At 38.2% G+C, this 12,534-nt stretch overlaps 1 protein-coding gene and 1 long non-coding RNA gene across 4 annotated transcripts in view; one reads left to right on the top strand and one right to left on the bottom strand.

The window, feature by feature from the left end:
* The window catches only part of rgs8 (regulator of G protein signaling 8), a 28,176-nt gene extending 18,538 nt beyond the window's left edge, over window positions 1-9,638 (bottom strand). The window contains exon 1 of one of the 2 annotated variants that reach the window (XM_023154984.3): window positions 9,403-9,638. The gene's annotated coding sequence lies outside the window, so the exon portion shown is untranslated. The remainder of the gene's footprint in view (window positions 1-9,402) is intronic. The other variant, XM_004567363.5, reaches the window with a different exon arrangement.
* Window positions 1-12,534, top strand: part of LOC143413169 (uncharacterized) — a 314,090-nt gene that overhangs the window by 161,918 nt on the left and 139,638 nt on the right. The window lies entirely within an intron of this gene.

Genomic DNA, 12,534 nt, shown 5'->3' with positions numbered 1-12,534 from the left:
AGTACATTCACGTTGTTGTAAAAAGCATGATAATATATTAAGTAATCCAAAGTATTCACAATACGTTACTGTCATTGAGTAACGTAACGGAATACGTTACAGAATACATTTTGGGGCATGTATTCTGTATTCTGTAATGGAATACATTTTAAACGTAACCTTCCCAACACTGGTAAGGAGTAGGTGATCACTTGATCGAAGGGCTCTAGAGGCCGTATACAGCTGCACAAGGTCAGACAAATAGTCCGGTGCCTGGCCATTTAGCACTTTATAAGTTAAAAGTAAGATTTTGAATTTAATTCTAAAACGCACTGGAAACCAATGAAGGGAAACAAGCACCGGAGTAATATGTTGGTGTTTCTTCACACGAGTCAAAAGGCGAGCTGCAGCATTCTGTACAAGTTGGAGCCGGGCCAAGCTGGACTGACTGACACCCACATACAGTGAATTGCAGTAATCCAGTTGAGATAAAACAAACGCATGAATTGCTCGTTCCAAGTTTCTAAAGGATAGAAAAGATCTCACTTTGGATAGGAGCCTTAATTTAAAAAAGGACCGCTGGACAACTGAATTAATTTGTTTCTCAAATGTAAGTTTGCTATTCAAGAGAACCCCCAGGTTTTTTTTACATGCATTTTAACAGCACATGTTAGGTTACATAAGTCCAAATCTGGGGCATTGAAATTACAGCTTGGTCCAAAAATAATTACCTCTGTTTTTTCCTCGTTGAAGGTAAGAAAGTTTGAGGCCATCCAGGTTTTAACTTCATCGAGACATTTGACTAACGATTCCATGGGCGTAGAGGTGTTTCTATTAAACCGAAGATAAATCTGGGTGTCATCGGCATATGAGTGAAAGCAGATGTTATGTTTCCTAAAGATTAGACCTAGGGGTAACATATAGATTGAAAAAAGAATTGGGCCTAACACGGATCCCTGCGGGACACCACAAGTAAAAGGAGCTGGGGAAGAAATAAAATCATCAAGGCTCACGGAAAAAGTCCTCTTGGAGAGGTACGACCTAAACCATTCCAAGGGGATACCTTTGATGCTCCAAATGGGAGATCAGAATGCTGTGGTCAACAGTATCAAAGGCTGCAGTTAAGTCTAGGAGCAGGAGCACGGCTGGGTCTCCTGAGTCAGTGATTAATAAAATATCATTAAGTATTTTTAAGAGGGCAGTTTCTGTGCTGTGGTGGGTTTTGAAGCCCGACTGGAACTTCTCAAAAATATGATGACTGTTTAGAAAGGATTGTAGCTGCTCAAATACAATCCTTTCTAGCATTTTTGACAGAAACGGTAGCTTGGAGACAGGTCTAAAATGAGCAAAAACAGAAGAATCAAGATTCGGTTTTTTAAGCACTGGCTGCACTATAGCGTGCTTGTATCCAGTTGGTACTACTCCAGAGCTGAGACTGCTATTAAAAATAGTTAAAATGTCAGGACCGACTACCTTAATAATCTTTTTTAGAAAATGGGTTGGGACTCCATCTGAGGGGCAGGATGATGTCTTTATGCTATTGCAAAGCTCTTCTACCTGGTTAAGACATGCAGCCTCAAACTGGACAAAAGCAGCTGAGGGGGTATATGTTAATGAGACATTATACAGCGATGGGATAGATGTAGATCGAAGCCTTTCTATCTTATTAATAAAAAACTGCAAGAATCTATCGCAAGTTTCAATGGAGCTATCTATATGGAAAGTGGGGGAGATATTCAAGACCAATTCAATAACTGAGAAAAGAGTTCGGGGGTTATTAGAGTTGGTCTCAATAATGCTTGCGAGAAACTTAGATTTTTCGGCTTTTACGATGGCTTGATATCTAGATAGGCTCTCTCTCAGCAGCAGGAAAGAGACTTGTAACTTGTCTTTTTTCCATTTTTGTTCGGCCTTCCTGCACTGTCGCCTAGCTGATCGAGTTGAGTCGTTTATCCACGGGTCTGAGTAAGCTGTTGATCGCACTGATTTAAATGGAGCGATCTCATCAAGAATAGTCTCATAAGCCTCAAGAATAGAAAGGCTGGATTGGACTTTGCTAAAAATATCTAAAAAAAATAAATAAATAAAAAAATCAAACAGCACAGTTCTGGGAAACCATTGTTTGGAAAGATGAAACCAAGATCAACCTCTACCAGAATGATGGAAAGTATGGAGAAGGCGTGGAACTGCTCATGGTCTAAAGCATATCACGTCATCTGTAAAACACGGTGGAGGCAGTGTGATGGCTTGGACGTGCACTGTGACACTAGTGTTTATTGATAATGTGATAAAGGACAGAAGCAACCGATGGAAAATGTAAAGTGCAAAGAAGTGGAATATTATTGAATGCCCAATTTAGTCACATGATCTTAATCCAACTGAGCATGCATTTTACTTCTTGAAGACTAAACTTCACACATAAAGACCACAAACAAACAGCAGCTGCGGTGAAGGCCTGGCCGAGTATTAAAAAGGAAGAAACCCAGCATCTGGTGACATCCATGAGCTTAAGACTTGCCAGCAAAAGTTTTCAACCAAGCATTAGAAATGGCCAATTTATTTTCAGTTATTTAATTTGTTTTTTTGTTCACATGTGAATTTTGTTCCATTCCATTTTCCGATAACTTTGGTGAATGCTGTTTACAGTAAAGTCTGTTGGATTTTAGGCAGTGTTTCCCACTGTAATTGCATTGTATTGTACTGTGGCATGCTTTTATGCATAACAGCAACTCGAAATGTAGAGGGAACGTAGAGAGGTTGTACAATGGTAAATTAATGAATGAATGAACTGTGAAGGATAGAAGAAAAAAAATATTAAAATACTACAGCAAGTAACTGGGTAGCTGTGTGGACAGCACTAAAAGAGCAGCACAGAAAATGCTCTGCAGTAGAAACGGTACTAAGAAAAAGCATGAGAAAATACAAAACAGGGACAGATGTAAGCAATCCAATGGGCCAAACATACGTTTATGAAATCTAGGTGTGATGTGCGAGTGAATGTGAGTGCGAATGGTTGTCTGTCCCTGTGTGTCGGCCCTGCGACAGACTGGTGACCTCTCCAGCGCCCCCCGCGACCCTGAAAAGAATAAGCGGAAGCGAATGGATGGATGGATGGATGGATGGTTTAATTGTTTTGGGTCCATTTTTCTGATTCTTTTTCTTTCTGTTGGATTCATCATTTTATTATAACTTATTCTATTTATGACTGATAACTTAGACATCGCCATAAAAATGAATGGGTCTATATATAGTCACACCCATAAGCTAAAGTTGCATGTACAGTTGTGTTGATATGTAGCGAACCTTGATGTTGTTGCAAAATCAGCAAAAAAAAGAAAGAAATCCTATTATTTTTTCTTCGTTAGTCAAATAGCTTTAAAACTACAATTATCTGCCCTCTTTTGTGCCTTAAAAAATGTCATATCATTGTTATTATTATTATTCTTTTCTTCCATTTAGAACTTTGTAGTCATGGACTTTTACATCTTCCATCTCAGAAGCAACATTCTAAAAGCAATAATGAGTTCTAAAACTCCTCTCAGGTTTGCTGACCCCTGACCTAGGTGCTTATTATGTTCATTAAGTTGATTAAGCTCATGGTAAATCAACCTTATGATTAACAATTAACTTAATCAGATACATTAATAAACCAACTGCAGAGTTTGGTGATACTTTTCTTTGGCAATGTTTTGCTTTATAAGTACAGCTATTAAATATTTTGCATTACATATACAATATTACACACATACAGACACACAGACACTTTCATGCTTTTTTATACCAAAGTCGACCCCAGCAACAGCTGATGATTAGTTTTCTAAAATTTTCATTTAGTTAATCATGTTCCATAACGCCACAATTCCTCAGTCCGCCAAGGCCTGCCATGAGAACACCTGAGCTCATTACTCACCTCACGACTCAACCTGGGGTAAGAACTGCCCAGGGGCTTTTCAGTACATAACACCCTGTTACTATTTTCATCTTCCTTTTACTCAAAAAAGTACATTCATGTACGGTCAGATTATTGTCACTTCCCTGCTGCAGGCTTCTCTTTTTTAGTTTATTGTGTAGAAACATAATCTGTGTTCACTTCACAAGCTCCAGCGGATTATAACTTAATCTCAGACAGAATACAAATGTACAGCACTGACCATTTAAGGGCACAGAACATTATCTGTTATTGCAGTTAGTTTAGGATCCTGAAAAAAAAGACCCATCTGTTTTATGAGTGCTACTACACTTTTCATGTCAAGCGAATATATAATGACACGCACAATTTTGGTCACCCCCAGTTTGGTCAAAAGTTCATTGGCTGTGAGTGTATATGTAAAGGCTGACCTGAGCAGCACTGCTCTTTTATTTCCATCTTTTACAGTTTCAAAGTAACAAAGAAGGAAGATTGCTTGAAGCAAATGTTTGGGCACACTGCATGGTCTGTACTTAGTAACCGTCCCCCTCACCCCCAGCAAGTATCACAGCTTGTAAACAGTTTTTGTAACAGCCAAGAGTTCTTCTTGTCTGGGGGAATGTTAACCCACTTTTCCTGAAAAGTGCTAGTTATGTGAGAATTTTTGGGCCATCTTGCATGCACTGACCTTTAAAGGTCTATTTTCAGATTTTCAAATCTGATGTGTGGTGTATTGCAAATTAGAGGCTTAGAGAGTTTTGGCACCCCTTTTGCAAACATACTTTTGCTTTTTCCTGCTGAAATATACTATATTTAAATACCTTCCTTTACAGAACTTGTTTGCAAAATGGAACAAGCTTGTTTAGAACTTTACTTGATAGTTCCTAATTTTGTGGCGAGAATGCACAAAGCCTTGATATTTTTCCAAATGTGGCTGAGTGATGGACCAGAACACCACCAACCTGGATTCTCATAAGCTCTTTTACAGTTAACTGGAGAAGCAGTTCTCCAGAAAAGATCTCTCTGTCTTCTGAATCTCCAACCTTGACACCTGTGGGTACTGCTCACTGCTATGTCTTCATTACATTATCAGGTGAGGAAAGGGCTGACTAAAAAGGTTTTACTATCATTGTATAGCCTTATGTCTTTTGGAGTCCAATTCTTACTTAACCTATACAACAAAGACATTAGAAGAGCGGGGTTGCTGATTTCAGTTATAAGCACTTCAATGGCATGCCATTCTTTATTTCTTTGTTTATTTTTTTTAATTTTATAGGACTCTACATGCACTTTTAATGTTTTATGTTGGCAGCTGAAATTAATGTTATGGACTGTCATCACTGAGTTAGATAAAAGCTTCAAAAAAAGATGTCTGAATGTGGTTCAAAGATGGCTGCAGGAGCTGCAAGACAGACTTGTAGAAAGAATTAGTTTGGACTGAGGAGAAACAGAGATGTTCTTTTGGACCAATATTAGAAATTTAGATGATTCATTGTATTATGCACGTTGGAAATAAAGACAGTGATTTACATTGAACAGTCAAATTCTTATTTTTCTATTCCCCTTAAAAAATAAAGTTCCAAGAAGAAAGATGAAGATTCTTGAAAGTTACAAAGAAAGAAGTGAATGTAATGTAATATGAAAACACTGAAATAATTAAAAAGACAATTATTGGTGTGGGTGTCCTACCGTCCTTGCTCAAACATATTAGATATATAGTATGATAGATTGATATTTTGGGGGACTCATCACAGGAACCCTCTTTGGTGTCTCCTAATTTCAAAATTACTCACGTACACTCGTCACCACTTTTGTGCATCAATATGATCAACTTCTAAAGACCTCTACAAGTACAAACTAAAATATTGAGGAGCATTATAATTTCCTTAGCCCAGAATTAGAACAGTGCAGTTCATTGAAGCAGTTTGCTGCTCTGAGGGATAATTCATTCCGATTTTGATGCTGCTGTAGCAAAAGCATTTTGACCGGTGTACATTGGCTATCAGGGATAATGCTAATAGTTAACGTGGCACTAATGGTTTTGTCCACCTAGGTGCTTATTATGGGTTCATTAAGTTGATTAAGCTCATGGTAAATCAACCTTATGATTAACAATAAACTTAATCAGATACATTAATAAACCAACTGCAGAGTTTAGTGATACTTTTCTTTGGCAATGTTTTGCTTTATAAGTACAGCTATTAAATATTTTGCATTACATATACAATATTACACACATACAGACACACAGACACTTTCATGCTTTTTTATACCAAAGTCGACCCCAGCAACAGCTGATGATTAGTTTTCTGTCAAAGCATTGCTGATCTTGAAATTTTAGGTATTCACACCGACTGTGATAACCTGGTATGCCTCTTGAAATCCTTACATTCTGTGCTTTAATAATCTGTTACACATCTTTGCTTTCACCTCCCACAGTTCTCAAGTGACCACTGGGAGCCCTTACCACTGTCACTCACCTCGGGTGTAAAGGGAGGGCAAACAAGGCTGCCCAGTCGTTGGCCAAGTATTTATCTCAGAGCTATGTCAGATTACACTCAAGTAAATCTGCTTGTCACTGGCTGCACAGAACTATTAAAAGCACACGCATGTTTAGGATGATAAGGGCACGGCAATGACTTGCATTAGCTAGTGGAGAACATTTTGCTTAGTGATAAAATTAGAGCTTGTCATCTCCTGTGGGCTAAATCTGAAAATGATGAGATGTGACTAGACTAGAGTTTTTTTTTCTTCTGTTTTTTTCACCACTGTGTCTTTTTTCTCACAGTAGGCTAGTCTAGTGTTTTGTGTTTTGTCTTGCTTTACCTGGGTTCATTGGCCTAAGTGTCAAAACGCTTTGTTCGGTTAACTGCTCACTACTACAGGCTGTAAGCGTGTCTCTTTTTCTCAGCCCGCCGTCAGTCATTTTTGTAATCAGTTTGTTACAGAGACTTATTTTGAATTGTAGAAAATCTGATTCACTCCTAGGCCTCATATTGTGTCTACTAAAAGCATTTCATTTCAGCAGGATTTAAAACTGTGTTTCATACAAATGTAACAAGAATACGCTGACTTCCATTGCTGAGCTACAGTGGTGCACTTGTGGTGACAATGCTAATTTTAAAAAATATGTGATTTTCTTCAATCTTATAAAAAAAGATTACAGTACAACAGAACTGTTAACATGTTCTGCAAAATGCATTATGGTGATTGTACTTTATTTGTAGAGGCAATGTCAGACAATCATACAATAACATAAAACTAATGTGTTAAGTCAAATAATCTTTTATGGGAAATGTAATGCCAAGGGATTAGGCCTTTTTTTTCTTCTTTTTTTGTGACAACTGGCAGCTGGGACAGGCACAGAACATGAGGACAGAGAGCAAAGAGAATGAAACGTGACAGAATTCCCTCACTGGAATTGAACTGGGTACATTGCATAATGCTGACCTTAAATCACTGGTGCACAGGGACACAATTCTGGCATATGCTCTATCGACACAACAGTGTTGTACAAATACGAATACATTGATTAGTGTGTAATAACATCTTCCCAAAAAACTTCTTCATCCTCATACACTTGAAAATAATCCATTAAAAATACCTAAGAGCAGGCATTTGTGAAAGTCAACATGTTGCCCCGCCCATCTTGAATACAGTGACTGCAATACAGTGATGGGCACTGGAACTCTGTCTAATCACATTGTATCCAAATAACAACAGACTGGACACATACTGTAAGTAGTTCTTATAGGCATTTGTGTGGCATGAAGGCAAATTTTAATTCATGCCTGCACTTTCTGACTCAGGATATGAAGGCTCATACCTATGATGAATTGGAACCTCTTCTCAAATGATGAAACAAAGAAGCAAAAACGTGAAGCCAGAGGATCTACATAAAGCATTATCCTCTTCCTTCTCATCTGAAACTTCATATCCTGAACTGAATTCAGGACTCTAACACATAAAAACATGCATAAACGTACTCATTTATTATTACTGTCAAAATTAGGTATTGTCAGCAGATTAGACATGTGACCCACCTGTCACTGAACAGCTGACAAGGACAAAAAACACAAAACAAAACAGAACAACAACAGCAACTGGTTATAAGCTAACGTGTTAGCTAATTTTAGCCAGTGTGCTAAAAATTAGTTTTTCCCTCTGATAAACAGTTTCATTACATTTTCACATAGTATGTAACTTATTAGTTAAGTGTTCCTTCAAGAACATTAACAACAAAGTTTCACTAACTAAGGGTAATAGAATCTCCTTCCCCACCCAACATATTGACACTGCAAACATACTGATACATTGCAAACATAGTGGCCTACACCCACTACAGAAAAACTGGAGGCAGAGTTGATTGTCCTATACCGGCCACAAGGATAATGCACTTTAGTTAGGAGCAATAAGCTAACAGAATTCAGTTGACTGCAATTTGCAATACACTGACATCTTTTGGTGAGATTTTACACAGTGTACCTTTACTACTATTACTACTGCCCAAAAAACACTCACGGTAGCATCGTTAAAACTGACTAATCTAAACTTTACTAGTGCTGTCAGCGTTAATCTCGTTAAAATAACGTTAAATTGTTTGCCCCATTCCCAACAAACTGCATGTGTTTGCACATTTTTCAGTGACATTTTGCACATTTTTTGATTGAAATGACTAAAAGCATTTCTACTGGGGGTTAATGTTCTTTTTTTTTTTTTTACTTTGCCCATCCAGAGTCTAGAACCACCACTGACAGGATGTGAAGCCTCCCTTCCAATGTAGAGATCCTACTATTAAAAAAGATTATCAGTATGACTCTCAGAAAATAGGGTTTCCTCATCAAGTACAAGTAAAAATGGCTAAAGGTTCACAGAGGAAAATGATAGAAATTTAAAAAAAAGAAGTCATTCCATATTTTAGGGGGAATTGACCCTTTGTTAATAAAATCAATGGCTGAAAAAAGGTAATAAGGATTAAAAGGAGTTTAGGAAGGTTCAGGATGCAGCCTCACCCTCAGATGCCACTTGTGTAGACTTCAAAACCCTTCTCCGTTATTGATAGCAGTGCTAAGTGACATTTACTGGACTGAAAAGCCCTCAGAGCTACCAGAATCAAGGGAGGGAAAGTGGGAGGGTGTGAACTGATTTTCAGGAGTGCTTACAGGAAACGGAATTGAAAGCATGTGAAAATAAGAAAACACTTAGGAAGACATTTAGACTGGCAGTGTACACAAACACTCCTTAAAATTAGCTGCATGACACTGATGTTCATAACTTCAATTACTCTCCCATAATAGTTTCATTAGTGTTTCCAATATTAGCCCCAAAGACGTCATATCACTTAGACAACAGTGTTCTCCCTGATTTACTAGTAAGCCTCCATTCAAAGCTACACATAATAATCCGTGCTGTGAACCATCAAGAATAACAAAGACCTACATAATGCCTGGAGCTCGGTGTCTACAACAGAATTACATAACACTCTGTCACCCAATAAATTAATATGGATCCTTTACCTTGAGTCCGGTGTGAGAGAGCAGCTGGACTCTTTCTCCCCCTCTTTTTTATCACTGCCTATCCCCAACGTGCCTTTTGGCTGAACGCAGCCTCCGTCTAGCCAATGCTGTTGTGTATTTGTTTGAAACTGTACTGCTCAGCACTGAAGATATCTAGTGTTTCTGATGCCAGTGAGTGGGAGCTACATGCGGCATGCTCATTGGTGTGAAATTATGAGGTGGGGGGGAGAGAGCAGCTGAGATGGATGGAGGCAGAGAGTGGGGCTGGAAACAGAGAGAGAGTCGTAGGGGAGGAGAGCTTTGTTTTCATGGGGAAATCTCCAAGGACAGCCCAGAGCACATCTGTGGAGAGGAGAGGTGCTGTTCGGTGATGTCAGTGAGGTTGCATTTGAAAAGATGGGAACGTAAATGTAGCACAGGAATACAGCTGTGCGTGGCTACTGATGCCTAAGGTTGACTACCCAAAATTCTCAAGAGGAAACTAAAACTATTTGTTTGAAATTAACACTCTAAGAACTGTTGAAATTGGTTTGATTGTGAGATATTTTAGGACATTAGGGCGATAGCAACAGAATTATCATTCAATCATTTAATTTTTTTTTTGTAATTTTCTTACAGTTTTCTCTCACTTTTTCTGGCCAGGAAACTGCATATGAAATTCAACCATTTTAATATAGCGTTTAATACTTGCCTAAGCCTCTGTGATTAATAAAGCATTTTGATGCTGATTTACATGATCAGCATAAAAGACAATCACTTTAATGTCCGTCCTCTGAATCACTAGAAGCTGTGCATCCGAACGAACTAAAATAAATAAATAAAGATTACGTAACCCAAAACCTAGTGTACACTCAGGAAAACTGGAACAATGATGATAACATGATTTGGTAGTCAACGGAAGCCCAGTTATCTATGCGTATGTGCAATTTTGGATAAAACATAAAGACAATGTGTGGAAGAAGTGGGATTGCACCTTCACTTGTTTGTAAGCCAAAAGCATATGGAAAACGGCACATGACAAGCTTAGGGCACGTAGATGCGAGTGAAAGTGAAAATTATTTGTCTTACTGCAACGTGAAGAGAAAGATAAGATCTGCAAGGAACTGAGAGTGTGAAGAAGGCAGTCTGGCTGAGAACCAATAATTCTTGCTGCTGAATAGGCAACTAAGTGTTATATAAAATCACACACATGCACGCATATGCACATGGACGCACACACACACACAAAGCAGTTAAACAGCACTGCCTACGTGCACATGCTCTGAGTTTCCTCCCGTCTCGTTTTCTCCAGCTTTGGATGTGCACTCACACATGGGTAAACGGTGTTACAGTGGTAAAGTGTAAAAAGATTTAGCAGCTTGAGTAATTTACACCACTATTCTTTTGAGAAAGTAAATCTACAAGCCAGTTAAAAACATTTTGCACTGGAGGTTTCAGGCAACGTTATGCAGTTTGATAAGTACTTTGTGTGAAGCATACTGATGCACTAACCCCCTCCAAGAGAGTGAAGTTAAACTGCTTGCTTTCTTGCTGTGTTGGCATCAGTTAAAGAAGATTAATTCCAACTGAAACTGCTTTTTCACTTCAGAGCAAAGTGAATCTCGTACACTACATATTAAGAATTAAGGTGTACAAAGGAAGTTTAAAATTGTTGTAGAAGTAGTGCATAATCATGCTGGGAGTGTGGCTGCTTTGAGGTGTACAGGTGTAGTGATGCACAAAGCTCTATCTGATAGCTGGCTGCCAGAACTAGATTTTTTAATGGTGTTTTTGCCTTTTTAGATAGTTTTTCATGGAGTCATTTGACAGATAACATAATATGCCTTGCTGTGTGATTTATTAGGGACATGTGAGATTCAGTTTCGGTGAGTGAAACTGTGGCATTTTAAGACTTTAGGCTAAAAAAGCTAGCTAGCCTCAGCTGTTAACTTAGCAGTCTTGTCCAAATATTGTAACTCCTGGCTCCAAAAAAACAACATGGTGGCAGCCATAAAAGAGCGTGTAACACAAGCCGACCTACAGAAATACAAGTTAAAACTGACTTTTACAGGGTTTATAGGGGTACATGTGTTTGGATGGCTAATAAAAAAAAGTTCCCTATGCTTTGCCCCAGGTCCGAACCTTTCTTCAGTTCCCAAACTCAAACAACTCTTAGATCATTGAGAGTTAAAAATAGTCAAAATTCCTTCATGTTCAGTAAAATGATTAACGTGGCTGTTTTGCAATAAACGTTAACATTCAGACATGCATGAGAAAGAGGATTTACAAAGTCTAGCAAAAGTTGAAGTCAGCAGGAAGTTAGCCCGCTACGTGTCATCTAAAGACGAAATACCATGTTTTGACTGAGGAATTTCTAAAAAAGTTAAATGTGCAGCTCCGCTATCACTTTCAACATCAGTGTGGTCAGAAAATTAAACAGCAGAAATGTTTGCAGGGTTACTAATGTTGGGTAGCTGGTACACAATGGTGTGCTACCTAGTAGTTAGCTACACAGTTATGGTTTGGATAATATTATAACAGAATAATATTATTAACAGAATGAAAATAGAAGATGAATGCTAACTTTTTTTATCCTCAATAAAAGTTTATTTGAGGCTCCCGAATGGCGAAAGACAAACGCAATCCTATCAGGGCAGGGAAAAGAGGCTGAAAACAGCCAAACTTCAGTCAAGAGAGCACGTTCGATGATTCATCCACAACACAAAGTTAGTCATTATGTTACTGCGTGGTTTGGATTACTCCCTATGAAAAAATTTGGTGCCTTAGCTACCCATTCAATTCTTAGTTAACCTCAGAGTGATTCTTTTCTGAATCATTTTAATGTTTGGTGTCTGGCATATTGTGAGCCCATGGGCTGTAGTTACATAATATGGTTTTAAAAATTGAGCTTATAAATGCAATGCACATGAATGATGCTAACAAATAGTCAGAAAGATTGACAGTCACCATTGAATATTTTTACTGGCTTGTTTATACATATAAAAAACAGACAGCCTTAAAGAAGGAGTTTGGACCCAGAATGAGGGTCGATAAGTCATATGCTCAGTCATATGTCAGATTTCTAATCACAGATATACTGATAAAGCAGATGGTACTTATAAAAACATTTGTAAAATTCAAAGTCACTTAGAA

This window comes from Maylandia zebra, linkage group LG17, assembly GCF_041146795.1.
Source record: "Maylandia zebra isolate NMK-2024a linkage group LG17, Mzebra_GT3a, whole genome shotgun sequence".
Taxonomy (NCBI): domain Eukaryota; kingdom Metazoa; phylum Chordata; class Actinopteri; order Cichliformes; family Cichlidae; genus Maylandia; species Maylandia zebra.
The sequence above is the reverse complement of the archived record's forward strand: the minus strand, read 5'-3'. Positions and strand labels throughout refer to the sequence as shown.